Below are 25,313 nucleotides of genomic sequence, written 5' to 3' on the forward strand. Positions count from 1 at the left end.
GCGGATTATCCCAGGTGAGTTATCTGCTGTGGATGGTCCCGGGCAGACCCCCTGGCGTAGGTCACCCCCACGCATGTCCCCCCACCCATGTCTCTACCCACACACGCCCCTCCCAGTGTCCGCCCCGCCTTTCCCATGCGAGGTTTTTCCCCCGTGCGTGCAAGGTTTTCCCCGTGACGCGCCCCCCGTATCCCCTGCCCTCCTGCCTCGTGCCCGCACTGCCCTCCTCTCTCGTCTCCCTCCTCCCACCCCCCCGTGTTCCGCACTGCCTCCCCGTAACCCCTCTGCCCCGGACCCCTGGGGTGCTGCCTGCCCCGCCAACCTGCCCGTTGCCCCCCGCCCAAACTCTGACACCCCCCTCCCGCTCCCCCGCACCCCGCTCCCACCCCACTCTCCCTCCTCCTGCGTTTTGGGTTTGTGCTGAAAACAGCATTGATGACGCAGGGGTGTGTTAGTTCCTGCTGAGCAGCGCTTGCACGGCGCCCGGGGCTGTTCTGCTCCTCGCCCTGCCCTGCCAGCGAGCAGGCTGGGGGTGCGTGAGGGTTTGGGAGGGCGCACTGCTGGGAGAGCTGACCCCGACGGACCCAAGGGATATTCCAGACTGTATGATCTCATGAAATAAAACTAGGGGGGAGGTTGGCAGGGGGGCCGCTGCTGGGCTGCGACTGGCTGGGCATCGGTCGGTTGGTGGCGAGCAATTGTTTTCATTTGTACCGCTTGTCTTTCCTGGGTTTTTCTCTCGGTTCTGTTCCCCCCCCCCCCCCCCCCCCCCCGCTTTCCTTTTCCAAACAAGTGGAGTTTTTTCACTTTTGCCCTTCCAATTCTCTACCCCATCCCACTGAGGGGGGAGCGAGTGAGCGGTTGCGTGGTGCTTAGTTGCCGGCTGGGATTAAACCATGACACAAGGTGAGTTGCAAGCCCTGCCTGGCTAAATACTTCAGGCTCTCCGTGTTATTCCTACCGTCTTGATAGGCCATCCTTGTTCTTTCCCGCTGCTTTCAAGTGCTTTGTGCTCCATAAGCAGTCTGGGAAGTATGGTTGTTGCAGAAACTGCTACACGCTGTGACTCCTTCTCAGGTTGTTAGCTTTGCCCTTTGTATGGGCTACCGAGGTCGTCGGCTCTGCACGGGACACAGGCAGCCCGCAGAGCTTGACGCCAAGCCATTCCTTTCCCCTCGGCGCAGCAGCGGTTCTGCCGCTGCTACAGGCAGCCACTCGCTCGAGGGCGAGGGGCTGGGATGACGACAGGCTGCTGCACGCTTCAGTCGAACTGAGACGCCGTTCTCTGGGGAGCCGCTGCAAGGAGAGCTCAGGTACGTTCTGTACTGCCGATGGCCCTTCACAAGGGAAGCGTGCTTTGGTTTTAGCAGAAAAAGGTGTCAGTCACAGGCAGCCACCTATCGCTGTGCACAGCTCAGCTATTTGGCAGGTGTCCGTCTTGTTCAAGTAGAGGCGTATTCCTCACCTTGCAGTCTCGATGGCAAAACCATCGGGGTTCAAGTTACAAAAGCCTTTTGACATCGGAGCGAGATGGCAGCTGGGTTTCTACCAGCACCGTACTTAGCTGTGTGGCTAGCTGAAAATGGCTCGCAGGCCAGGAGATATGCAGAGGGGTCTAAAATAAAGAAACCAAGTGTTGAAGTGATTGTTTCAAGGAGGCAAATTAGGCAGTTAAAGGAACCGAGCTGCTCCCCTGTCACGTTGGCAGAACAGCCCCTCCAGCCCACTAAGTGCTGCGTGTTGCAGGCAGCAAAGTGCAACTGTGACGCTTGCTGGCAGGAGCGGCAAGGAGTGCAGAGCTACGCGCCCTGTACAGAGCAAGGATGGAACCTGCCGGGCTCTACGGTCATCTGCTGAGGACGCCTAATACACGGGCAGGCCTCTTGGCTTTCCCTGCTTCATTTCTAATTCCTTTGCACGCTGGAGGGCAGGGTGGTAGGTGACGTCGTGCAGTGTCTCTCCTCCAAGTGACAAGCCCTGTGTGGCAAGCCTTGTGCGTGTGCAGGATGAGGAGAGCGGAGTGCTGATAGCACAGAGGTTGAGGAAAGGTGCAAACACCACAACAAAGCCCCAGGACCACCAGCGTATCGCTAGTTTGCAGGTCAGCCACTGGCACCGGGTCTGCTCAGAAGCGCGGTTTCGTGATGGACATAGCTGCCCCTCCCCTGCTTTCAGGGTGCCACCCGTGTGGCCTTATTTTTTTAAAATCTCTCTCCAGCATCTGTTGAGTCGCTGCTGTCACTCCCACAACCCGATGCCACCTGCAGTCCGAGACAGCGATCCCTGGGGCTTCCTCCGGGTTAGAAAGAAACCTGTTCCACAGGTTCCCCGTGCTGCTTCTCCTCCGCGGGTAATGGGCTGGGGGGCACGGACGGAAACAACCACGGGCCTTGTAAAGCGGCCAAAGGGAAAGGACTGAAATGCTGGGGCCACCGGGTGCTTTTTGTGGTACAGAGGCGATGGAGACTAGTGCCCGGGCCGCGAGTGGGAAAAGGGCAGAGAAATCTAAGCCCAGTACCCCCAGTAAGCAGTTACCGTCTTTCGGTGGTCCAAACTGGGCGGAGAGATCGGGAAGGGGTCGGTGAGGCGACGGTGGCACCCGGCGGCCGGAATTGGGTACTGCAGCTCTTGAGCCGCGCACGCGCAGTGCCGCGCGTTGCCGCGCTCGCTGCTGCCACGGAGCGACCAAACTCGGGTACTGCAGCTCTCGGGAGCCGCGCATGCGCGGGGGCGCGCTTTTCTTTGCTCGCTGCTGCCACCGAGCGACCGAAGTACGGCACTGCGCCTCGGGAGCCGCGCATGCGCAGAGGCGCGCTTTTCTCTGCTCGCTGCTGCCGCCGAGCGACCAAACTCGGGTACTGCGGCTCTCGGGAGCCGCGCATGCGCGGCGGCGCGCTTTTCTTTGCTCGCTGCTGCCACCGAGCGACCAAAATCGGGTACTGCGGCTCTCGGGCCGCGCATGCGCGGCGGCACGATTTTCTTTGCTCGCTGCTGCCACCGAGCGACCAAAATCGGGTACTGCGGGTCTCGGGCCGCGCATGCGCGGCGGCGCGCTTTTCTTTGCTCGCTGCTGCCACCAGGCGACTAGAATTCGGTACTGCAGCCCTTGAGCCGCGCATGCGCGCTGGCGCCCCGCTTCTCCGCGCTGCCGTCCGCCGGTAACGGCAATGCCGTACCGTGGTGCCTGCGGGGTGATGCCGCCGCGTTCGTCGCTTCGTCCCGGTAAGGAAATGCCGCTGCCGCCCCACGTGCGCGGTGCCGGCGGGCGCTGGGCGCGCAAAGCGCGGAACTGCAGCGCCCGTGCCGCCCCCGGGCACGCGCTGCCCGGCGGCTGCTCGCTGCTGCTGCCGCCCCGTGGCCGAATCGCGGTACTGCAGCGCCGGCACCGCACAGGTGCGCAGCCGCGCCGCCGCCGCCGCTTACGCTGCTGCCGCCCCGAAGCCGAAGCGTGGTACTGCAGCCCGGCGTTCGCGCGCCGGCTCTGGCCCCTCCGTGTGCCGTCCCCATCCCGGTGCATTCGTCATCCCGGGCGGCAACAGTTAGGGTGCCCCCCCCGCATGCCAGCACCCCCAAGAGTGTCGGCGTGTTCCGGTGCTGCCCCCATCCCCTGGGGCAGCTCCCCGTCCCCTGTCCCTGCGGCGGATCGTTGGGCTCTGTGTTCCCCCAATAAAACACGGGGACGGAGGGGACCGCTGGGGACAGGGGGCGGGGACCCCCAGAGAGTGGGCTGTGCTGCCGTCGCTCCTTGGTGCTGGCCCTGCTTGTCCCCTGTCCCCCCAGCGGTGATGAGCTCCGGGCCACTGGCGGGGACCCTCACTGTCACCTTCCCCCCACGCCGGTTGCCACCAGCGACAGGGACAGCAACGTACCCCTCCTCCCCCCCGCCACGCACACGGGTGCGCAGGGGCACAGGCCACCCCCCGTCAGGTGGACACGCTGGGGACACCATCTGCCCCGGGGCTGTTTGGGGTCCCCAGGGTGGGAGCGGAGCTGCAGGATGCTGGGTCCCCCCTGCCCGAGCCCTGCAGACCCAGGTGGAGCACAGGCATCCCCCGGCCCTGTCCCCACGTGGCCGTGGGTCGGTGCTGCCGTTGCGTGGCCAGCGGCTGGGAGGACACAGTTCCCGCCGGCTGGGGCCAGAGGAGCCCGGCAGCCTGGGGACCCCCGGGAAGGGCTGGCTGTGGTGGGGACTCGGCGCCCAGGGCACCCCAGAGACCCTACAACAGGGTGCAGCATGAACTATTTTGTTACCTGTGCAGTATCCATGAGTGAGTCCCCATCGTTCCCAACCTGGTCCCCCAGTGGGTCGGGGTCCCAGCAGCCCGTGGGGGTGGCTGCAGGTGTGGGGGGTGGGATCCCTTCTCCCCGCGGTGCCCCCCACCTCCCCAGGGTCATCCCTCCTAGTCTCAACCCCCCACATGGTGTCCCCAATCTCCCGAGAAACACCTCTGTCCCCAAATGTCCCCCTACCCCACTCCCAGGGTCCCTCCCGGACCCCAGGATTCCCCCCCTGCCCCGTTCTGAGGCCCCCCCCCCCATCCCCACGGTCACCCCCAGTCCTGAGACAAGCCCCCCCCCCCAGCACGGCAGGTGCCTGGGGAGACGCTGGGAAGAGCCGGCACCGCCATCTCGGGGTCCTGCTGGCCCTCATCCCCCCTAAAGTCTTGCACCATGCTCTGCTCCTTGAGGGGAGTGCCCACAGTCAGGGGGGGTGGGAGCTCCCCTCCTCCCCAGGGAACCCCCCCAACCTGTCCAGGGCACTCTCTGCCACCTCCCCAGGGTCCAATCACCGTAACAGGGTCTGACCCTGGGATCTGGCTGGTTAACATCAGGTGCGAGAGAAGGTTCCTCATTACTCCTTGATTAGTTCTTAGGTGCCAGCTCGAGCTGGGTGCCTCCAGAGAGGGACGCCTATCCTGGATCGCCCTCCTTGCACACCTGCACCCGTCGCAGGAGGGTGCACGCTCACCATGGGAGCCACGTGGGAACCGGAGGCGGCCTCGAGGCTGCTCAGCAGCAGCCAAAACACCCCAGTGGTTTCAGACACCGGCTGTTTTGCTCCCGCACTGCCGAGAATAATAACCACCACTGTCACACGAGGGTCCTGCACAATCCCCACCATCGCACAAGGGTCCCCGTGCACCTGCCCGCCATTGCACGAGGGTCCCCTGCACACCAACCAATTACGTAAGGGTCCTCCTGCACTGCCCCCCCCCATCGCACGGGGGTCTCCACACACCGACCCCTCGTTGCGCAAGGGTCCCTGCACAATCACCACCGTTGCGCGGGGGTCCCTGCACAGCCACCCGCGCGGCACAAGGCGCCGTGCGCATGCGTGCTTCCGGGGCGGGGACTACAACTCCCGGCGTGCCCCCGCGGGCGGCCCGGTGGAGCCGCGCGCTGATTGGCTGCGGTGGATATTTCAACGGGGCGCGCGGCGGGGTCTGCACCCACGCGGCGGCGGCGGCGGCGGCGGCGGCGGCGGCGGCGGCGGCGGCGGCGGCGGCGGCACGAGAGCAGCGTGAGTGTGAGGGGCCGCGGGCACGGCGGGCTGAGGGGAGACCTGCAGGCTCCGGGGAGGGGGACTGGCGGAGCGCCGGGCCAGGGAGAGGCTGTGAGCATCGGGGGAGTGGGGCTGGGGGGAGGCTGCGGACCCTCGGGGGGGCCGAGGAGTGGGGCTGTGCATCCCGGAGGGGGCCGGGGGGTGGGGCTTGGGGGGAGCTGTGCATCCCGGAGGGGGCCGGGGGGTGGGGCTTGGGGGGCTCCGTGCCCTAGATGCGCTGGGGAGTGGGGTTGTGTGCCCTAGGGAGGCTGGGGGGGGCTGCGGTCCCCCAAGGAGCTGGGGAGTGGGGCTGTGGGTCCTGGCGGGATTCGAGAGTGGGGCTTGGGGCTCCCAGGGGGCTGTAAAATGGTGTGGTCGGGTGCTGTGACCACCGGGGGTCCTGGGGCTGGGAGGTGCTTGCAAACGCTGGGGAGGGGCTGCGAGCGTGGGGGACACAAGGGTTGCACCAGGGTCCGTGCACGATCACCTCCATCGTACGGGTGTCGCTGTACAGCCAGCCGCGCTGCACGAGGCGCCCCGGGGCGGGGGACTACAACTCCCGGCGTGCCCCGCGCGGGCGTTCCGGTGGAGCCGCGCGCTGATTGGCTGCGGAGTGTATTTCAACGGGGCGCGCGGCGGGGTCTGCACCGAGGCGGCGGCGCAGCGTGAGGGTGAGGGGCCGCGGGCCCGGGGAGCCGAGGAGTGGGGCTGTGGCGGGGGGGGGGGGCGGTCCTGCAGGCTCCGGGGAGGGGTGCTGGGGGGGCTCCAGGCGGGGGAGGGGCTGTGAGCATCTGGGGAGTGGGGCTGGGGGGGGGGGGGGCGGGGAGGAGGGGCGTGTGTGCCCTAGGGGGGCCGCGCAGTGGGGCCGGCGGAGGGGAGGGGGGGCGCTGTGTGCAAACAGGCCCTCCCTGCGAGTCCCCACTGTCGCCCCGTGGGGCCGGGGACCCCCCAGCCCTCCCTGCAGGTAGACGGGCAGCCTGTAGGCAATGGAGGCCGCCCGGCCCAGTGAGGTGCTCGAGTCTGGGGGCTTCATGGGCCGAGTCGACGGAGGAGGTGCTGGAGAGAGGGCTTAGAAACGGCCTTCTGCCCCCGAAACTCCTGGAGCATTTGAAGGGGAGGGACAGGCCACCCCAGGGCCCCAAGGGGAAGACCTCGGAGCAGGGACTTGGGGTTGTTCCAGGAGCAAAAGCTGGTCCCAGCCAGCTCTGCGCTGCTCCCCCGGCACCGGGATCAGACCTTTCAGCCCCGTTTCTGCCAGAAGCATCGCACAAGCGCTTGCCCTCCCCGGGGGCATCTTTGGGACTTGAGAACAGGCGCAGCAGCTGGGTTTTTGGGCTCAGAAATGGGCGCCAAGTGAGCTGGTTTGGGGGCCCAAAGCAGAAGCCGGTTTAGCCGTTTGTGCGGGGGGGCGGGAGGGCATTGGGGGCTGCAGGGGAAAGCAGAGGGTGGGCAGGGTGCGTGGACCCTCCCCGGGGGGGGGGGGCGGTCTGGTCCTGCTGGACCCCGAAGTGTGGGAGGCCGGCATGCATCAGGCCAAACTCAATGTCTGCGGTGGTCTCTGGGGGGAAGAGGTGGTGTCTGCTTTTCAGACCCTGCACGCCCTCTTCGAGTCCAGCTCTTCCTTGTCGACTGCTTAGTATAGTTATTAACTAATTAATCGTACAAACTAATGAATATTTATACAACGTACAACTATGATATTTAATCCTAATAGTCGAGTTTTGACGGCGATTGATTTACGACCTTGTCAAAAGCCCAGGCTGTTGCAAATAGCTGGAGCTTGTAAGGAGAAGGAGCTGAAATCAACGGGAGCTTCAGTGCAGAGCTGGAGCTTCAATTAGCCAGAACCGTAGCAAGCAGGAGCTGAAACGAGACGGGGTGTCCGCTGTCTGGGGCATGCCTTAGCCTTAGCCAGAGGCAAAATTACCTGCAGCTGTAACGAGCGGGAGCTGCGATTCGCTGGAGTGTCTATTTGCCGGAGCATCCGTCGGCCGGACTGCACTCCTAGCACGGCTGCGGAGCAGCCAGGCGCAGGCAGGGCTGTCCCCAGCAAGGCGCTCCGAGCGGCAGGGAGGCGAGTTGTCCATCTGCCAGCGGGGAGCCCGGCCTCTTCCCTCGGGGATTAAATCCACGCCACGTGCGTCTCTCTGCGTGGAGGGTCTCTCCCGGTCCCCTTCCCGAGGGCTGAAGTGAGGTGGGGGTCTCCCGGGGGGCAGGCGGCAGCACGAGGCGGCAGTGTCTCCCCGGTACCTGGCAAAGGGGAGAGAAACCGGCCGGCTGGAGCTCCCGGGGTGCACAGCCCGGCCCCGCACAGCAGAATCCTTCCCTGTGTTTTCACCGTTGGCTGGGTGTGACAAACAGGTTCATTTTGTGCCTCCTCTTTTCCCAGCGTCACCTTCTGCGTCATGTGAAGAAAATCCTGCGTGGTTGATGCCGCTTGCTGCTCAGGTAATGGCACGTTTGGGGCCGGGGGAGCGGGGAGAAACACTGGCGAGTTCAAGGACGCTGCAGCTACTCCACATCAAACCCAGGGAAAAGGCAAATTTGCTGCCGGTGCAGAAACGCTGATGAACAGTTGCCGTTAACAGAGCGTGCCTCGTTCCCGAATCGGTCCCTGGGTAGTTACGAATGTTTTCCTTTCAGGTAAAAGAATGAACTATCATCTACGATAAATTAAGAGCTGCCTGTCACCTTCTTTAGGGTCAAGTGTTTCTTCTCTGTTCGTTCATACTGATTTTATGGGCAGGTTGGAAATAGCCTTTTATTTTTACATGCGTAACTCAATTTTTAGTAATATGTGGTGACAGTATAGTTAATTTTTGAGCACCTAGGTACCACTAGAAATGTCATGAATGAAACACGATGGAAACTGATATTTAAACTTGATTTTTTACTTGATTTTTTTTTTTCATTAGAGTGTTGATGGCATGTTGTCCTGTGGCTCAATCCACATTCTGTTCGGTGGAGCCTTCAATCTAGGACTTTTAAGGAAAAAAGTTTGCCCTTCCAAAAAAGGGCTAGTCATTCATAGGATCGAGGTATAGACTTGGAGAGTCGCTTAAGTACGTGATCAGAATTAAAGCCAAATGTCGCTTAATGTTGCTGCTGTCGGTCTTCACTTTCATTAATTTCCCCGCTGCTCCGTCATGGTTGGGAGCTCTGAATCTGAATTTTTTTCACTCCCTAACGCATTTTTCTCCCCAAGGAGAGGCTATGTTTAAAAGTCAATTAGTTTCCTCACAAATGCATCGGTCAATAAAATTGAGTTACGATTCTTAAAACCACAAAAATGACACCAGTCTTACAGATCTGGACTATTTCTGAACACGTGTTCATCACGTGCAGATGTCATCGGGATACAGATCATCTGCACTTCATGCTCTGACAAGACAATCTGCCGAGACAGGGACGAGCTCCAAAAGAAAAAAAAGGTACAACGTCAAGGTTTTGTTTTGTTGTTGGTTTTTGTGGGTTTTTTGTGTTTGTGTGGTTGTTTTGTTTTTTTTTTTTTTTTAAGAGTGCGACGTTGACTGGTGGCAGCCTGCAGAGCTCTCTTGCTGCCTGACTCTCCTTTTCTTCTCTGTCACTCCTCTTTCATGGCTGTAATTTTCACTCGGGTGGTTTTAGAAGAGCAATTTAGTTACTTGCCTGTGTAAATGTGCTGGTAATACCTGGAAGGTAAATGCTTGAACCGGTAGCGAATAACTTGGCTACAAGTAGAATTTCTGAAGGAAGAACAACAACAACAACAGGAAGCAAGTAGCGAGTTACCCCAAATTTGTGTGTGTCAAACACATCGAAGTTTTATTGCCAAACATTGTTTGGCAATGTGTTCCAAATGGCTCGTTTTGGTAAACATAAATTTTCAGGAAGTTCGGGGTTGTGTGTGGAAAAACGTGCCCCTCTGTCTAGGTGTCCTGCTACGTAAATAGCATCAGTCAGTAGCACATCCAGTGGCAGGGCTGTTGTTCCCTGCTCTCGATATTGCCGTAGTAGTGTTGTGGTATTTCGACCTAAGAGGCGGGTTTAGGAATGGAAGGAGAATGCCTGTGTTCTGTAAGGGCTACGAATGCCGACCCTTTTCCCTGCCTGCTGCTTTCCTGTGCGTGAGATGAAACTGTATTGTTTTTCTCCCTTGTTCCCGGTCGAAATATTTCTGAAGCTGTCGCTGCTGAGGGTTTGCAATTTGCGTTACTGCGTTTTTGTAGAGTTCTAGTTACGGATCATTGCTACCGTGGCAAAGTGTCAAGATACGGTTTTCAGTTTAAAGCTTCAGAAGCTGCGTTCGCTGAAATCGGCGTAGGTGAAACTGATCGTTGTGGTTTAACCTGGCAGGCAGCTAAACACCACGCAGCTGCTCGCTCACTCCCCCTGCCCCCAAAGTGGGGTGGGGGAGAGAATCGGGGAAAAAAAAGTGAAGTTCGTGGGGTGAGGTAAAGACAGTTTAATAGGACAGAAAAGGAAGGGGAAACAATCATAATGATAAAAGAATATAAAAATAAGCGATGCACAATGCGATTGCTCACCGCCCGCCGACTGATGCCCAGCCGGTCCCCGAGCGGCGGTCGCCGCCCCCCGGCCAACTCCCCCAGCTTATATACTGAGCGCGACGTCATATGGTACGGACTGTCCCTTTGGCCGGTTTGGGTCAGCTGTCCTGGCTAAGGTCCCTCCCAGCTTCTCGCTGGCAGGGCATGAGAAGCTGAAAAGTCCTTGACTAGCGTAAGCGCTACTTAGCAACAACTAAAACATCAGCCTGTTATCCACGTTTTTCTCGTACTAAATCTAAACCACAGCGCTATACCAGATACCAGGAAGAAAATTAACTCTATCCCAGCCGAAACCAGGACACCGGTCTTGCGCATGATCCCGCTGTGCTCGCAGGGGTGCTCAGTGGCTCCTCATCAAAACAGCGAGGTGTGTGTGGACGTCCGTAGGGTTGCGCTCGGGGTCTGAGAGCGTTGTGTATTTTTGCTATTGGAAGACGGAAGAGAGCGTGTGCCTGTTAAATCTAGTGACGGTCGAAGGTTGGGAGGGACCCTGAGCAGGTTTGGTGGCACAACTGCAGTTTTCAAAGATCTTGACCGTTTGGAGAAACGGCCTGGAAAAAAGGATTCCTCTTTTGCAGCGAGTTCACAAGGACAGATGGGTTGCTGTACTCTTTAACAAAAACACTCAACTTGGGACATATAGGGTGAGGAAATCGCGGCTATACTTAGGCTTGAGAAAATGTACGTAGGTATCTGTGTCTGTCACCTGCGCGTCTCTAGGAAAGTGAGTTCTAGCGAAAGTAAAGCTGCCAATGAGCCAAAAAAAAGGCACGGTCGTCTAAAACATGCAGAAGCTCTGGTGGCCTGTCTCAACAACCGTACCAAAGATGATGCAAAATACTTTTTCCTCCACTCAGTGTTGTAGTCTTCACAGGAAAGGAAGCTTTGTGCTAAACGTTGGGTTTTTTTTTCCTTTCCTCTCAGCAGAATGTCAACTGCCGTGAAAGTACGAGACAGATGGAAAGGATCCATAGTGGTCTGCAAGTACCGAGGTAGGTGTGTGATACGTGTCTGCATTTTTCCTAAGGTGCTTGTAGTATGGACTTTACAGTAAACATTAAGAATGTGGCAGCTCTCCTTCTATATTTTTTTTTATGTGAAATATTTTAACACAAATACTAAAAATAAATAAGGTCTGTTCTGGAGCATGGTACGCCTATGCAAAGCTTGCTTCCCTCCGTCTATTTTCTCTTCCTGAAAGCACAGTCTTCTGTTTCTGTGTGCTTACTATTAAAGGGTGCTGTGAAAGTAATGTTGGACTAGAAGAGGAAAGGAACTGTTTGTGAGAGTTCGGATGTTCAGGAGAAACGGACTTTGTTTTCACGACAAAAGCTTTATGCTTTTTCGGTCAGTCGGTGTTTAAAATACCTTACAGTAGCACTCGAAAACCTTACTGAGATACTAGCATCTGTGCTAAAAGCAATCAAGGTCAAAGAAGAGACGTGGACAAAACGGGACAAATCGGCGTCGCTTTGGTGTGTTTTCCAGGCTTTCCCAAGAAGCGTTAGCAGCCTCGTAACTAGCGACAGCGAGTCCTGTTGTGTTTTTGGTGAGTTACTGCTTCTGTAATGTCCTTTTTCCTTAACCTGCAGTGTGTAATTGACTTCAGTTGGAAAGAGATTTTCCAGAATGGAAATCTTTCTCATTCAAAGGAGTTGCCTTTTATGAGCGTCCCATCAGAATGCATGTTCAGAGATGATGTACTTGGCAGAAGTCATCCGCAACGAGACTTTTCACTCTCTCTGGAAAAAAAACAAAGTAGTAAGTCGATTTCCTTCCAGAGACCTAAGCGCAGCACGTCTTCCAACAGTCGATGTATCGCTGATCTTTGGTTCTCAGGTGTAACAGTCGAGATATCATAAAAACGTGTTCCTCCGCATGCTTGGGTACAGCCAAAAGCATTAGCAAATCTGCCAATCCCTTTTGGTAGCCTTATGTATTGCAGCACTGGAGATTTGATATTCCCCACTGCCTGCCTCCCCGCCCCTCCCCCCCCCCCCCCCCCCCAAAAAAAAAGTAAAACCATATGGGAGATCTCTTATCTCACTGATTTTTCTATCATAAATGGATTTTAAAAAAGAAAGTTAAAATTGTATAATTTACAAACTGACTTGCATTGCTTAAACTGCAACTGCCAAATAGCTGTAGCATATAACTTATTAGGTGTACTTAAGCAGTTAGGTAGTTGTTCTAAATCTTTAAAAAGAGAGGCAACCGAACGTTACGGGTTTTTTTCCCCAATCTTTTGACAGAGTGCTCTGAAGTACTTTATTTCTGTCTCGCTTTCAACGGCGCGTTTCCCCGGCAGTTCGGTAGCATCGGTCTCGGCGCAGCTGGCCAGGCGTCCCTCCTAGTCATGTAACACACGCAAAACCCCTAGTCAAATGATGGCTGTGTGTTTTGGAGGTAGATAATTTAACAGTATGAATTCACAGCTATGCAATTTAAATTAATGCAAAAGGAAAATCAAGTATTTTTATGGTATAAGTATTCTTCTTGTATGTGTATAAACGTACACACACCTTTTTAGCATAAAATGAATTGCTGAGATTTGTTCTTTCTTTTTCATTTTACTCTTCCAAGTTTTACACTTCACTTTCAGCTTTATCGACCAAGCAAGCAAGATGCGCAGCAGCAGCAGCGCAAGGGCTGGAGCTGTGGCGGTGGATCCGTGAGCGTAGATGCTGATTACGGCGCGCCCTTGTCCTGCAGCCTCAGGGGGTTATCTCCCTGCAGCGGTGCTGTAAGGAAGGGACGAGACGTTTTCCAACACCAGCAAGAGCGTTTACTTCTCTGCGAAGAACGTGTTCAAAATCGTGTCAGTTAGTCTTAATGCTGATTTTAAGCGTTCGAATCGCGCTAGCTTTTAAAGGACGTGTTGTATTTCGAGCTGACCCATTTGCCTAGCATCCTCCTTTAGCTCAACTACTACCCTATCCCTTATCCTGACTGAATTCCTCTGCTGCCTTCGGTGCTATTTTTTTAATAGGCTGAAATATCCGTTGAGATTTTTGTTTTTCAGATGTCTCGCTGTAAGCGTCCCGTGATGCTCAAGAGAGACCCCCCAGCCCAGGTTTGCCTGCCGGTCGTTAGGCGTGCTGACGGTAAGGGGCCAGCCGCCAGCCTGCGGGACGGGGGCTGGGGGGGGGCTGCAAGCGTTTGGGGGGGCTGCCCCTCCTTTATCTTTCCAGCAGAGCCCCCCTTTTTGGCGGGGGTGCGTGTGTGCATACGTAAACGGCATTATTAAAGTAACGAGCTGCCGGTTGGGGCCGTTTCCCTCATTTTGTGCCTTTTTGGGGGCTGAAAAAAAGGGGGGGTTGGGGGACCTGGGGGGGGCGATGATGTCATTTGGGGCACCCCAACATCACCGGGGGGGGTGATAATGCTGTGGAGGAGCAGGTGAGTGGGGAATGGGGGGTCATGGGGGGGGGGGGGTGTCGTTCCCCCCCAAAAAAAGGGGGTCACAGCCCAAAAATGCCTGAAAATTCACGGGGGGTTTCAAAAATTTTTAAAAACTGTAAATATATGTGTGAGGCCTTGAAACAGAGAAAAATCTCTCATTGTTATATATATTGAAAAATAATATTCATTTATATGTACAAAAGGATTTCAAAATAAGAACCTATATCTGCCATATTATATAAAGGATTTTAGAGTATAAAAAAATTTGAAAGACATATATAGGGTTTTAAAATACAAAAATAACTCGCGTACATATAAATTAAAAAATAAAGGGCTTTAAAATGCAAAAAGGATGATATATTTTATATATGAAGGAATTTAAAGTAGAAAAAAGTCTGAATAGATATAGCTATCTACACTTACATGTTACATAGAGAGTCTAAATAGATACTATATGTAATCTAAGAGATAATATATAAGTGTAAATAGATACCTAAGTCTAAAATCTAAGTCTATAAAGATATAGGTGTAAATATACGTAAGTGTAAATAGAGAAGTCTATAAAGACATTTAAGTGTCAAAATATGTAAGTCAACAGATATATAGTCTGAACAGGTATTACATATAATAAGTGGGAAATAGGGAGGATAAGTGGGAAATAGGGAGGATAAGTGGGAAATAGGGGGGTATAAGTGAAACATAAATATATGCTCTAAATATATATATATGTATGTGTAAATACATTAAGTGTAAATGTCTATGATAGATAAGGTTTTTAAAATGCAAAGAAACCCTGTTTATAGAAAGGATTTAAAAACTCTTCACCCCCCCCGAAATACCTCTCTATTGAAGATATAAAAGCGCTTTCAAAAGCTGCGTCTTCCCTGTTCTCCTTTTCCGCCGTTTCCCATCCTGATTTGGGGCCAGTTCCCCCAACAGGGACTTTCCCCTGCAGGGCCGCGCACACAGAGCGGGACCTGCCGCGATGGCATAAAAATACCACAAAACCCCTGATTCAGGGCCTGCAAGGGGTGAAAAAAGAACCCCGCAATTTTGGGGGAAAAATACCCAACTTGGAGCTCCCGGGAAAGCCAAATCCACCTGGATTTGTACAGCTGGAAAGCAGAAAAACGCCCATTTTCATGCACAAAACCAAAAGCAAAAATCGCCAATTTTTGTTGTGAAAAAGCGTTGAAAAACCTCCAAATTGAATATTTTGGAAAAGGAAAAAGCCCCAATTTTTATATTATAGAAAAGCAAAAAACCCCCCCAATTTGGGGAAAATTTGGGGTGAAACACCAGCCATTTGAGGGGCATCGCTCGTGGTTATCCAGTGCGGGTTATCCAGTGAGGGTCAGTTATCGGGAACGGATTATCTGTTGCGGATTATCCCAGGTGAGTTATCTGCTGTGGATGGTCCCGGGCAGACCCCCTGGCGTAGGTCACCCCCACGCATGTCCCCCCACCCATGTCTCTACCCACACACGCCCCTCCCAGTGTCCGCCCCGCCTTTCCCATGCGAGGTTTTTCCCCCGTGCGTGCAAGGTTTTCCCCGTGACGCGCCCCCCGTATCCCCTGCCCTCCTGCCTCGTGCCCGCACTGCCCTCCTCTCTCGTCTCCCTCCTCCCACCCCCCCGTGTTCCGCACTGCCTCCCCGTAACCCCTCTGCCCCGGACCCCTGGGGTGCTGCCTGCCCCGCCAACCTGCCCGTTGCCCCCCGCCCAAACTCTGACACCCCCCTCCCGCTCCCCCGCACCCCGCTCCCACCCCACTCTCCCTCCTCCTGCGTTTTGGGTTTGTGCTGAAAACAGCATTGATGACGCAGGGGTGTGTTAGTTCCTGCTGAGCAGCGCTTGCACGGCGCCCGGGGCTGTTCTGCTCCTCGCCCTGCCCTGCCAGCGAGCAGGCTGGGGGTGCGTGAGGGTTTGGGAGGGCGCACTGCTGGGAGAGCTGACCCCGACGGACCCAAGGGATATTCCAGACTGTATGATCTCATGAAATAAAACTAGGGGGGAGGTTGGCAGGGGGGCCGCTGCTGGGCTGCGACTGGCTGGGCATCGGTCGGTTGGTGGCGAGCAATTGTTTTCATTTGTACCGCTTGTCTTTCCTGGGTTTTTCTCTCGGTTCTGTTCCCCCCCCCCCCCCGCTTTCCTTTTCCAAACAAGTGGAGTTTTTTCACTTTTGCCCTTCCAATTCTCTACCCCATCCCACTGAGGGGGGAGCGAGTGAGCGGTTGCGTGGTGCTTAGTTGCCGGCTGGGATTAAACCATGACACAAGGTGAGTTGCAAGCCCTGCCTGGCTAAATACTTCAGGCTCTCCGTGTTATTCCTACCGTCTTGATAGGCCATCCTTGTTCTTTCCCGCTGCTTTCAAGTGCTTTGTGCTCCATAAGCAGTCTGGGAAGTATGGTTGTTGCAGAAACTGCTACACGCTGTGACTCCTTCTCAGGTTGTTAGCTTTGCCCTTTGTATGGGCTACCGAGGTCGTCGGCTCTGCACGGGACACAGGCAGCCCGCAGAGCTTGACGCCAAGCCATTCCTTTCCCCTCGGCGCAGCAGCGGTTCTGCCGCTGCTACAGGCAGCCACTCGCTCGAGGGCGAGGGGCTGGGATGACGACAGGCTGCTGCACGCTTCAGTCGAACTGAGACGCCGTTCTCTGGGGAGCCGGTGCAAGGAGAGCTCAGGTACGTTCTGTACTGCCGATGGCCCTTCACAAGGGAAGCGTGCTTTGGTTTTAGCAGAAAAAGGTGTCAGTCACAGGCAGCCACCTATCGCTGTGCACAGCTCAGCTATTTGGCAGGTGTCCGTCTTGTTCAAGTAGAGGCGTATTCCTCACCTTGCAGTCTCGATGGCAAAACCATCGGGGTTCAAGTTACAAAAGCCTTTTGACATCGGAGCGAGATGGCAGCTGGGTTTCTACCAGCACCGTACTTAGCTGTGTGGCTAGCTGAAAATGGCTCGCAGGCCAGGAGATATGCAGAGGGGTCTAAAATAAAGAAACCAAGTGTTGAAGTGATTGTTTCAAGGAGGCAAATTAGGCAGTTAAAGGAACCGAGCTGCTCCCCTGTCACGTTGGCAGAACAGCCCCTCCAGCCCACTAAGTGCTGCGTGTTGCAGGCAGCAAAGTGCAACTGTGACGCTTGCTGGCAGGAGCGGCAAGGAGTGCAGAGCTACGCGCCCTGTACAGAGCAAGGATGGAACCTGCCGGGCTCTACGGTCATCTGCTGAGGACGCCTAATACACGGGCAGGCCTCTTGGCTTTCCCTGCTTCATTTCTAATTCCTTTGCACGCTGGAGGGCAGGGTGGTAGGTGACGTCGTGCAGTGTCTCTCCTCCAAGTGACAAGCCCTGTGTGGCAAGCCTTGTGCGTGTGCAGGATGAGGAGAGCGGAGTGCTGATAGCACAGAGGTTGAGGAAAGGTGCAAACACCACAACAAAGCCCCAGGACCACTAGCGTATCGCTCGTTTGCAGGTCAGCCACTGGCACCGGGTCTGCTCAGAAGCGCGGTTTCGTGATGGACATAGCTGCCCCTCCCCTGCTTTCAGGGTGCCACCCGTGTGGCCTTATTTTTTTAAAATCTCTCTCCAGCATCTGTTGAGTCGCTGCTGTCACTCCCACAACCCGATGCCACCTGCAGTCCGAGACAGCGATCCCTGGGGCTTCCTCCGGGTTAGAAAGAAACCTGTTCCACAGGTTCCCCGTGCTGCTTCTCCTCCGCGGGTAATGGGCTGGGGGGCACGGACGGAAACAACCACGGGCCTTGTAAAGCGGCCAAAGGGAAAGGACTGAAATGCTGGGGCCACCGGGTGCTTTTTGTGGTACAGAGGCGATGGAGACTAGTGCCCGGGCCGCGAGTGGGAAAAGGGCAGAGAAATCTAAGCCCAGTACCCCCAGTAAGCAGCCACCGTCTTTCGGTGGTCCAAACTGGGCGGAGAGATCGGGAAGGGGTCGGTGAGGCGACGGTGGCACCCGGCGGCCGGAATTGGGTACTGCAGCTCTTGAGCCGCGCACGCGCAGTGCCGCGCGTTGCCGCGCTCGCTGCTGCCACGGAGCGACCAAACTCGGGTACTGCAGCTCTCGGGAGCCGCGCATGCGCGGGGGCGCGCTTTTCTTTGCTCGCTGCTGCCACCGAGCGACCGAAGTACGGCACTGCGCCTCGGGAGCCGCGCATGCGCAGAGGCGCGCTTTTCTCTGCTCGCTGCTGCCGCCGAGCGACCAAACTCGGGTACTGCGGCTCTCGGGAGCCGCGCATGCGCGGCGGCGCGCTTTTCTTTGCTCGCTGCTGCCACCGAGCGACCAAAATCGGGTACTGCGGCTCTCGGGCCGCGCATGCGCGGCGGCACGATTTTCTTTGCTCGCTGCTGCCACCGAGCGACCAAAATCGGGTACTGCGGGTCTCGGGCCGCGCATGCGCGGCGGCGCGCTTTTCTTTGCTCGCTGCTGCCACCAGGCGACTAGAATTCGGTACTGCAGCCCTTGAGCCGCGCATGCGCGCTGGCGCCCCGCTTCTCCGCGCTGCCGTCCGCCGGTAACGGCAATGCCGTACCGTGGTGCCTGCGGGGTGATGCCGCCGCGTTCGTCGCTTCGTCCCGGTAAGGAAATGCCGCTGCCGCCCCACGTGCGCGGTGCCGGCGGGCGCTGGGCGCGCAAAGCGCGGAACTGCAGCGCCCGTGCCGCCCCCGGGCACGCGCTGCCCGGCGGCTGCTCGCTGCTGCTGCCGCCCCGTGGCCGAATCGCGGTACTGCAGCGCCGGCACCGCACAGGTGCGCAGCCGCGCCGCCGCCGCCGCTTACGCTGCTGCCGCCCCGAAGCCGAAGCGTGGTACTGCAGCCCGGCGTTCGCGCGCCGGCTCTGGCCCCTCCGTGTGCCGTCCCCATCCCGGTGCATTCGTCATCCCGGGCGGCAACAGTTAGGGTGCCCCCCCCGCATGCCAGCACCCCCAAGAGTGTCGGCGTGTTCCGGTGCTGCCCCCATCCCTGGGGCAGCTCCCCGTCCCCTGTCCCTGCGGCGGATCGTTGGGCTCTGTGTTCCCCCAATAAAACACGGGGACGGAGGGGACCGCTGGGGACAGGGGGCGGGGACCCCCAGAGAGTGGGCTGTGCTGCCGTCGCTCCTTGGTGCTGGCCCTGCTTGTCCCCTGTCCCCCCAGCGGTGATGAGCTCCGGGCCACTGGCGGGGACCCTCACTGTCACCTTCCCCCCACGCCGGTTGCCACCAGCGACAGGGACAGCAACGTACCCCTCCTCCCCCCCGCCACGCACACGGGTGCGCAGGGGCACAGGCCACCCCCCGTCAGGTGGACACGCTGGGGACACCATCTGCCCCGGGGCTGTTTGGGGTCCCCAGGGTGGGAGCGGAGCTGCAGGATGCTGGGTCCCCCCTGCCCGAGCCCTGCAGACCCAGGTGGAGCACAGGCATCCCCCGGCCCTGTCCCCACGTGGCCGTGGGTCGGTGCTGCCGTTGCGTGGCCAGCGGCTGGGAGGACACAGTTCCCGCCGGCTGGGGCCAGAGGAGCCCGGCAGCCTGGGGACCCCCGGGAAGGGCTGGCTGTGGTGGGGACTCGGCGCCCAGGGCACCCCAGAGACCCTACAACAGGGTGCAGCATGAACTATTTTGTTACCTGTGCAGTATCCATGAGTGAGTCCCCATCGTTCCCAACCTGGTCCCCCAGTGGGTCGGGGTCCCAGCAGCCCGTGGGGGTGGCTGCAGGTGTGGGGGGTGGGATCCCTTCTCCCCGTGGTGCCCCCCACCTCCCCAGGGTCATCCCTCCTAGTCTCAACCCCCCACATGGTGTCCCCAATCTCCCGAGAAACACCTCTGTCCCCAAATGTCCCCCTACCCCACTCCCAGGGTCCCTCCCGGACCCCAGGATTCCCCCCCTGCCCCGTTCTGAGGCCCCCCCCCCCATCCCCACGGTCACCCCCAGTCCTGAGACAAGCCCCCCCCCCCAGCACGGCAGGTGCCTGGGGAGACGCTGGGAAGAGCCGGCACCGCCATCTCGGGGTCCTGCTGGCCCTCATCCCCCCTAAAGTCTTGCACCATGCTCTGCTCCTTGAGGGGAGTGCCCACAGTCAGGGGGGGTGGGAGCTCCCCTCCTCCCCAGGGAACCCCCCCAACCTGTCCAGGGCACTCTCTGCCACCTCCCCAGGGTCCAATCACCGTAACAGGGTCTGACCCTGGGATCCGGCTGGTTAACATCAGGTGCGAGAGAAGGTTCCTCATTACTCCTTGATTAGTTCTTAGGTGCCAGCTCGAGCTGGGTGCCTCCAGAGAGGGACGCCTATCCTGGATCGCCCTCCTTGCACACCTGCACCCGTCGCAGGAGGGTGCACGCTCACCATGGGAGCCACGTGGGAACCGGAGGCGGCCTCGAGGCTGCTCAGCAGCAGCCAAAACACCCCAGTGGTTTCAGACACCGGCTGTTTTGCTCCCGCACTGCCGAGAATAATAACCACCACTGTCACACGAGGGTCCTGCACAATCCCCACCATCGCACAAGGGTCCCCGTGCACCTGCCCGCCATTGCACGAGGGTCCCCTGCACACCAACCAATTACGTAAGGGTCCTCCTGCACTGCCCCCCCCCATCGCACGGGGGTCTCCACACACCGACCCCTCGTTGCGCAAGGGTCCCTGCACAATCACCACCGTTGCGCGGGGGTCCCTGCACAGCCACCCGCGCGGCACAAGGCGCCGTGCGCATGCGTGCTTCCGGGGCGGGGACTACAACTCCCGGCGTGCCCCCGCGGGCGGCCCGGTGGAGCCGCGCGCTGATTGGCTGCGGTGGATATTTCAACGGGGCGCGCGGCGGGGTCTGCACCCACGCGGCGGCGGCGGCGGCGGCGGCGGCGGCGGCGGCGGCGGCGGCGGCGGCGGCGGCGGCGGCGGCGGCGGCGGCGGCGGCGGCACGAGAGCAGCGTGAGTGTGAGGGGCCGCGGGCACGGCGGGCTGAGGGGAGACCTGCAGGCTCCGGGGAGGGGGACTGGCGGAGCGCCGGGCCAGGGAGAGGCTGTGAGCATCGGGGGAGTGGGGCTGGGGGGAGGCTGCGGACCCTCGGGGGGGCCGAGGAGTGGGGCTGTGCATCCCGGAGGGGGCCGGGGGGTGGGGCTTGGGGGGAGCTGTGCATCCCGGAGGGGGCCGGGGGGTGGGGCTTGGGGGGCTCCGTGCCCTAGATGCGCTGGGGAGTGGGGTTGTGTGCCCTAGGGAGGCTGGGGGGGGCTGCGGTCCCCCAAGGAGCTGGGGAGTGGGGCTGTGGGTCCTGGCGGGATTCGAGAGTGGGGCTTGGGGCTCCCAGGGGGCTGTAAAATGGTGTGGTCGGGTGCTGTGACCACCGGGGGTCCTGGGGCTGGGAGGTGCTTGCAAACGCTGGGGAGGGGCTGCGAGCGTGGGGGACACAAGGGTTGCACCAGGGTCCGTGCACGATCACCTCCATCGTACGGGTGTCGCTGTACAGCCAGCCGCGCTGCACGAGGCGCCCCGGGGCGGGGGACTACAACTCCCGGCGTGCCCCGCGCGGGCGTTCCGGTGGAGCCGCGCGCTGATTGGCTGCGGAGTGTATTTCAACGGGGCGCGCGGCGGGGTCTGCACCGAGGCGGCGGCGCAGCGTGAGGGTGAGGGGCCGCGGGCCCGGGGAGCCGAGGAGTGGGGCTGTGGCGGGGGGGGGGGCGGTCCTGCAGGCTCCGGGGAGGGGTGCTGGGGGGGCTCCAGGCGGGGGAGGGGCTGTGAGCATCTGGGGAGTGGGGCTGGGGGGGGGGGGGCGGGGAGGAGGGGCGTGTGTGCCCTAGGGGGGCCGCGCAGTGGGGCCGGCGGAGGGGAGGGGGGGCGCTGTGTGCAAACAGGCCCTCCCTGCGAGTCCCCACTGTCGCCCCGTGGGGCCGGGGACCCCCCAGCCCTCCCTGCAGGTAGACGGGCAGCCTGTAGGCAATGGAGGCCGCCCGGCCCAGTGAGGTGCTCGAGTCTGGGGGCTTCATGGGCCGAGTCGACGGAGGAGGTGCTGGAGAGAGGGCTTAGAAACGGCCTTCTGCCCCCGAAACTCCTGGAGCATTTGAAGGGGAGGGACAGGTCCACCCCAGGGCCCCAAGGGGAAGACCTCGGAGCAGGGACTTGGGGTTGTTCCAGGAGCAAAAGCTGGTCCCAGCCAGCTCTGCGCTGCTCCCCCGGCACCGGGATCAGACCTTTCAGCCCCGTTTCTGCCAGAAGCATCGCACAAGCGCTTGCCCTCCCCGGGGGCATCTTTGGGACTTGAGAACAGGCGCAGCAGCTGGGTTTTTGGGCTCAGAAATGGGCGCCAAGTGAGCTGGTTTGGGGGCCCAAAGCAGAAGCCGGTTTAGCCGTTTGTGCGGGGGGGCGGGAGGGCATTGGGGGCTGCAGGGGAAAGCAGAGGGTGGGCAGGGTGCGTGGACCCTCCCCGGGGGGGGGGGGGGCGGTCTGGTCCTGCTGGACCCCGAAGTGTGGGAGGCCGGCATGCACCAGGCCAAACTCAATGTCTGCGGTGGTCTCTGGGGGGAAGAGGTGGTGTCTGCTTTTCAGACCCTGCACGCCCTCTTCGAGTCCAGCTCTTCCTTGTCGACTGCTTAGTATAGTTATTAACTAATTAATCGTACAAACTAATGAATATTTATACAACGTACAACTATGATATTTAATCCTAATAGTCGAGTTTTGACGGCGATTGATTTACGACCTTGTCAAAAGCCCAGGCTGTTGCAAATAGCTGGAGCTTGTAAGGAGAAGGAGCTGAAATCAACGGGAGCTTCAGTGCAGAGCTGGAGCTTCAATTAGCCAGAACCGTAGCAAGCAGGAGCTGAAACGAGACGGGGTGTCCGCTGTCTGGGGCATGCCTTAGCCTTAGCCAGAGGCAAAATTACCTGCAGCTGTAACGAGCGGGAGCTGCGATTCGCTGGAGTGTCTATTTGCCGGAGCATCCGTCGGCCGGACTGCACTCCTAGCACGGCTGCGGAGCAGCCAGGCGCAGGCAGGGCTGTCCCCAGCAAGGCGCTCCGAGCGGCAGGGAGGCGAGTTGTCCATCTGCCAGCGGGGAGCCCGGCCTCTTCCCTCGGGGATTAAATCCACGCCACGTGCGTCTCTCTGCGTGGAGGGTCTCTCCCGGTCCCCTTCCCGAGGGCTGAAGTGAGGTGGGGGTCTCCCGGGGGGCAGGCGGCAGCACGAGGCGGCAGTGTCTCCCCGGTACCTGGCAAAGGGGAGAGAAACCGGCCGGCTGGAGCTCCCGGGGTGCACAGCCCGGCCCCGCACGGCAGAATCCTTCCCTGTGTTTTCACCGTTGGCTGGGTGTGACAAACAGGTTCATTTTGTGCCTCCTCTTTTCCCAGCGTCACCTTCTGCGTCATGTGAAGAAAATCCTGCGTGGTTGATGCCGCTTGCTGCTCAGGTAATGGCACGTTTGGGGCCGGGGGAGCGGGGAGAAACACTGGCGAGTTCAAGGACGCTGCAGCTACTCCACATCAAACCCAGGGAAAAGGCAAATTTGCTGCCGGTGCAGAAACGCTGATGAACAGTTGCCGTTAACAGAGCGTGCCTCGTTCCCGAATCGGTCCCTGGGTAGTTACGAATGTTTTCCTTTCAGGTAAAAGAATGAACTATCATCTACGATAAATTAAGAGCTGCCTGTCACCTTCTTTAGGGTCAAGTGTTTCTTCTCTGTTCGTTCATACTGATTTTATGGGCAGGTTGGAAATAGCCTTTTATTTTTACATGCGTAACTCAATTTTTAGTAATATGTGGTGACAGTATAGTTAATTTTTGAGCACCTAGGTACCACTAGAAATGTCATGAATGAAACACGATGGAAACTGATATTTAAACTTGATTTTTTACTTGATTTTTTTTTTTCATTAGAGTGTTGATGGCATGTTGTCCTGTGGCTCAATCCACATTCTGTTCGGTGGAGCCTTCAATCTAGGACTTTTAAGGAAAAAAGTTTGCCCTTCCAAAAAAGGGCTAGTCATTCATAGGATCGAGGTATAGACTTGGAGAGTCGCTTAAGTACGTGATCAGAATTAAAGCCAAATGTCGCTTAATGTTGCTGCTGTCGGTCTTCACTTTCATTAATTTCCCCGCTGCTCCGTCATGGTTGGGAGCTCTGAATCTGAATTTTTTTCACTCCCTAACGCATTTTTCTCCCCAAGGAGAGGCTATGTTTAAAAGTCAATTAGTTTCCTCACAAATGCATCGGTCAATAAAATTGAGTTACGATTCTTAAAACCACAAAAATGACACCAGTCTTACAGATCTGGACTATTTCTGAACACGTGTTCATCACGTGCAGATGTCATCGGGATACAGATCATCTGCACTTCATGCTCTGACAAGACAATCTGCCGAGACAGGGACGAGCTCCAAAAGAAAAAAAAGGTACAACGTCAAGGTTTTGTTTTGTTGTTGGTTTTTGTGGGTTTTTTGTGTTTGTGTGGTTGTTTTGTTTTTTTTTTTTTTTTAAGAGTACGACGTTGACTGGTGGCAGCCTGCAGAGCTCTCTTGCTGCCTGACTCTCCTTTTCTTCTCTGTCACTCCTCTTTCATGGCTGTAATTTTCACTCGGGTGGTTTTAGAAGAGCAATTTAGTTACTTGCCTGTGTAAATGTGCTGGTAATACCTGGAAGGTAAATGCTTGAACCGGTAGCGAATAACTTGGCTACAAGTAGAATTTCTGAAGGAAGAACAACAACAACAACAGGAAGCAAGTAGCGAGTTACCCCAAATTTGTGTGTGTCAAACACATCGAAGTTTTATTGCCAAACATTGTTTGGCAATGTGTTCCAAATGGCTCGTTTTGGTAAACATAAATTTTCAGGAAGTTCGGGGTTGTGTGTGGAAAAACGTGCCCCTCTGTCTAGGTGTCCTGCTACGTAAATAGCATCAGTCAGTAGCACATCCAGTGGCAGGGCTGTTGTTCCCTGCTCTCGATATTGCCGTAGTAGTGTTGTGGTATTTCGACCTAAGAGGCGGGTTTAGGAATGGAAGGAGAATGCCTGTGTTCTGTAAGGGCTACGAATGCCGACCCTTTTCCCTGCCTGCTGCTTTCCTGTGCGTGAGATGAAACTGTATTGTTTTTCTCCCTTGTTCCCGGTCGAAATATTTCTGAAGCTGTCGCTGCTGAGGGTTTGCAATTTGCGTTACTGCGTTTTTGTAGAGTTCTAGTTACGGATCATTGCTACCGTGGCAAAGTGTCAAGATACGGTTTTCAGTTTAAAGCTTCAGAAGCTGCGTTCGCTGAAATCGGCGTAGGTGAAACTGATCGTTGTGGTTTAACCTGGCAGGCAGCTAAACACCACGCAGCTGCTCGCTCACTCCCCCTGCCCCCAAAGTGGGGTGGGGGAGAGAATCGGGGAAAAAAAAGTGAAGTTCGTGGGGTGAGGTAAAGACAGTTTAATAGGACAGAAAAGGAAGGGGAAACAATCATAATGATAAAAGAATATAAAAATAAGCGATGCACAATGCGATTGCTCACCGCCCGCCGACTGATGCCCAGCCGGTCCCCGAGCGGCGGTCGCCGCCCCCCGGCCAACTCCCCCAGCTTATATACTGAGCGCGACGTCATATGGTACGGACTGTCCCTTTGGCCGGTTTGGGTCAGCTGTCCTGGCTAAGGTCCCTCCCAGCTTCTCGCTGGCAGGGCATGAGAAGCTGAAAAGTCCTTGACTAGCGTAAGCGCTACTTAGCAACAACTAAAACATCAGCCTGTTATCCACGTTTTTCTCGTACTAAATCTAAACCACAGCGCTATACCAGATACCAGGAAGAAAATTAACTCTATCCCAGCCGAAACCAGGACACCGGTCTTGCGCATGATCCCGCTGTGC

This window comes from Calonectris borealis, unplaced genomic scaffold (assembly GCF_964195595.1).
Source record: "Calonectris borealis unplaced genomic scaffold, bCalBor7.hap1.2 HAP1_SCAFFOLD_196, whole genome shotgun sequence".
NCBI classification, from domain to species: domain Eukaryota; kingdom Metazoa; phylum Chordata; class Aves; order Procellariiformes; family Procellariidae; genus Calonectris; species Calonectris borealis.